Source organism: Vicia villosa, linkage group LG1 (assembly GCF_029867415.1).
Source record: "Vicia villosa cultivar HV-30 ecotype Madison, WI linkage group LG1, Vvil1.0, whole genome shotgun sequence".
In the NCBI taxonomy this organism is placed as follows: domain Eukaryota; kingdom Viridiplantae; phylum Streptophyta; class Magnoliopsida; order Fabales; family Fabaceae; genus Vicia; species Vicia villosa.
In genome coordinates, this window is record NC_081180.1 from 83,938,346 (window position 1) to 83,942,786 (window position 4,441).

General features: G+C 32.9%; 1 non-coding gene across 1 annotated transcript; it reads right to left on the reverse strand.

Annotated features, from left to right (window-relative positions):
- Positions 1–1,022: 1,022 nt before the first annotated feature.
- TRNAP-UGG (transfer RNA proline (anticodon UGG)) lies at positions 1,023–1,094 on the reverse strand. The gene has a single exon. It is a non-coding gene; the product is annotated as a tRNA-Pro (tRNA).
- Positions 1,095–4,441: the final 3,347 nt, after the last annotated feature.

Consider the following 4,441-nt stretch of genomic DNA (forward strand, 5'->3'; position numbering starts at 1 on the left):
TGGACGCCCTATATTTCTATCAACCGAAAAGGTCAGAGAATGCTCACCATTTAGATGTTTTATTTAGACCATACTACTATACATTTAGAAAGTGAATTCATGTGTAAACCACATTGCCCTACACCAAAAATGACATTTTTACAATCCCACTTCCAAGATGTAACTACAAAATACATCAGAATATTCAAATATATACAAAGAGTTGGAAGAAACATTTCAACAAATAGTTCACAGTTAAAAGGGCATTCACGGAAAGGACATATATTCAATTAACATTTCAGATTTTCTATAACAAACCTGGTTTTTTCAACATCTTTCCATCTCCGCGTAGAATCTTACTTATAGAGTAATTTACGATGGTACATAATCTCAATTCGAAGCCTCTCGCCTATGTATTACTCAAAATATTGCCTTCTTTTCTTGTAGCACCTGCATTACTAATCTCTTTTAGCACAATACAGAAAATGACTATTACTCAAACTACAATATCATGCAGCATGTGTATGTTATCATCTATATGGCTTCATATACAATATAAATACAGAAAAATTCATTTTGAAGTTCGAATGAACATTGAACTTATGACAAACAGAGATTGAGGTATTTCCACCAATAAAATATTATTTGTTTGAAAGGCTATATAGTATATTGAGAATTTTATCAGCTTCACTCATAATTGAACTTGCGGTTTTGGTTTTCCATTATGCACTGGTGCCTCGCTTTACATTGGAAGATGAGGTGTAATGCTATAATTCTGCGATTATTTTTTAATAAATTAATAATAACAATTTATAGTAATAAAATAGAAATAGATTCATGTATAAGAGCATTCATCTAAAGGCATATTCATTCACATGCAGTCCCTGAAACATAATTGTTAATTAACTAATACATCAGAAAACAAGTCAAGCTTGTCAGTTTCCATATCTTTAACAAATATAAAAGTGAATCTGTAGCTTATTCATATTGAATTAAACAATTAATAATGACAACCTGCCAGAGCTTCAAAACAATTAAAAAAAGGGGCATTCCGAGAATCGAACTCGGGACCTCTCGCACCCAAAGCGAGAATCATACCACTAGACCAAATGCCCTGATATGATAAGTTTTACATTGCAAATAACTTAGTTGGCACAGTTGTCTTGGGGGATGGGGGGAATTGAAGTACATACCTCTTATTTTTCACCACATATCATCATTAAACAAGTGGATGACAAGATTTATTTCAAAAATCCATATCCAATAGGATCACATTATGTATTCTGATCAAAACTGAAACAAGAAAAAATTGAAATCAAAATTTTATCAACATCAAATACCATAGTTCTCTTGTGCCAGATAAATAGATGAAATATGCAAATGAAACTATACAACCGAAACCTCTTTGATGAAGAAATGCAAGCCCAACAATGCCGAGATTGATGTTGCACTTGGATTTCTGTCTCTATTCCCAATTCCTTCGGCAGGGGTAAAGTCTAGGCCTTACTGTATTTTATGTTATTGTTATATATACTGAAATTGGGGCTTCTATCAAAGCCAAGAAGTTGCTTTCTTTTACCTTTCCCTTTTGATAAAGGAAGGAAACTCAGATGTTAACTGCAATAACCTCAAAGTTTATTATGCCTTCGGACTCTTCTTTTGTACACTAAAAAATTGAATTCATCGAAAACAATGGAAAATTACAAACATCTTATTGTGATTATATGTGATATTTCAACAGGTTGAAGTCCTACAACCTGGGACTTATCCTTAGTGGCCTGAAGGAAGAAAATCAGAGCACAGTTGAAATTGCATAGGAAAGAAAGGTTAGCAGCAGAGATGATAAAAATAGTGCAAATTATTTAAGATGGAATTGAACTCTATTGAACTGAATGCTGCTTACCAGGAAAGATAGGAGTAATCTCAAGGGATTATCCATCTTCCAGAACAGCTAGATATGAAGGAAACAACCAGGTTCAAGGTCAGAAAAGGAGTGTAACATAGAGGCAGCTCAAGTAATATGCCGGGGCTTGGGTGGAAGACTGGAATTGGGGGAGCCAGAACACTATCGGGAGCTGACTTGTAAGATAAAAGGGAACATGGTCTTTGTTTTGGTTTTTTGGATGGCATGAGAAAAATGAGAAAAAGGAGGATGTATAGCTTTCATTGAGTATAATGGCAGATGGATGTTGGGTTCTTTACATTTGTGGAGGAGTAACAGTGGAAGGAAGGTGAGAATTTTATTGACAATGAGAGCATTTCTCATAAATTCATAGAAGGCTAGCTAGTTTGAGAATTAAGCTCAAGAGTTCAAGAAACCCACAAAAGCAGTTATCATATTACTAAACCATTTATATTTACAGTTTCCTACACAAAAAATGACATTTTTACATTCCCACTTGCAAGATGTAACCACAAAATACAGCAGAATATTCGAATATATAGAAACAATTGGAAGAAACATTTCAACAAACAGTTAAAGGGCATTCACGGAAAGCATTCAATTAAAAGCCAAAATGGTTTGAATAATCATGAAAAGACGAAGTCAATTGGAGAAGACGAATAACCTGATGTGATGTAATGTTCAAATTCAAGTTCTGCTGCCATGCATGTGTCCGTGTTGATAAGAGACAGAAGAAACAAGATACAATTCAGTGTTTCAGTCGGTGAACAAAGAAAATATGTGGAGGGTATAACTGCCAAATGCAATTTCATTGTTTTAGAGGACTTTCTTTTAAATAGTTTATTTGGCATTGTTTTGTTTTATTTTAAGAGTTTTTTTTTTTAAATAACTATTAGGAGTATTAGACTTTCTTATATGATACGTCTCTATCTATTTTCTATTTAGGGGTGGAAATAGTTTTTGCTAGATATTAGAAGACTTGTCTGACCTAAGATATATATTTAGGATATAATTTTTTTCGTTCTTAAATGTGTTAGTTCACCATGCTAAAAAATTATAAAAGTCTTTAAATTTTAAATATACATCTCTGAACGCATTCAAATTATACACACTTAACACTTATCGTGAGTAAGTCTTTCCATGTTGATAAAAAATGTATTATGAGATACATCTCCGTAATTATAGTAAGGTTAATTTGGAGGTATATCTTTGTAACAATCCGTAATACAAAACTCAAAGAAATTTATGGAGATGCATCTTTCAAATGCACTCTGTAAGCTTAAACTAGAAACCAATGAGAAATGGATACTGAAAGTTAAATTACACCATTCATTTAGTTAGTATAAATTAACAACTTACAACCTAAGATATATCTATTATGTTAAATCTCTTACTTGAATATAATAAGTGATCGTTAAAAACTAACATGTGAGAAAGAGAGTAGGATAAAAGACTAAGAGAGAGACCATTTATAATAAGTAACATTGAGAGGGAAATAGATTCCCTGCAGGAAAATAGTGACTGCAGAAAAATCCCGACCATTCATTTTAATTATTAAGTTATTATACTTTTATTTATTTGTTCATCATTAAATCTGAGCCTTCAAAATATGATTCATTGGCTTAAAAATGGTGATTGCGTGATAGCAGGATTCCCATGACTGCAGGAGATTCAGGTCCGAGAGGGAAATAGATTCTCTGTAGTCAAATAGTGACTGCGGGGGATTCATGTCCGAGAGGGAAAGAGAAAGGGTGCATTTATTATAATAATGAGAGAGGCCATTTGTTATAATAAGTAACATTGAGAGAGGGTGCATTTATATAATAATGACATATGAAAATAGCATGTGAGAGAGATAATAGAATAGACTGACGTGAGAGAAAATATTGAACTAAAATATCAAATTTGAGGGGGTGCAACTACGTCTTCAGAACTAAATGTGGGTCCGCCCCCTTAACATAACATAGATAATTATAACATAGATACGTAACATAAATTTAACATTATGCATAAGCATGACGTTGCAACATCTTCAGAATATCTTCGGTCAATCTCGCAATCTTCGTATCCATCTGGATCGTAATGGTTAAATGTATTCCGTATAACCCTTAAATCTACGGCGATCTTTACCTCAAAGTTGCTGAACTGAATCTTTTCTTCGTTGTCAATTACGGGTGAACGATACTCAAACTTCACAATTATTCGATTGTCTGAGTATCGTAGAAGATTCTCTAGTATGAATTTCAGATCTTCAAAAGAGGTATACTCATTGAACTTAAACTCAATTGAGGGTTATGCGTCATTGAAGTAAACAAATGTAACGTGCCAATATATGTTCATTATGGTATGGTGTGTTTTATGAACAACATGATATGAGATGCCACATATTTATACCAGTTTTATTCTATTATTGACCTTAAAAATGTCTAAAAGAATATTCTGAATATTCATCTCCGAATCCACCAAATTTGGCTTTCAAAATAAGGACCTATACGAAGATGTATCTCTAAAATATCCACAGTTTAGTAGAAATACATCAAAGTGTATGATTCCATTTGC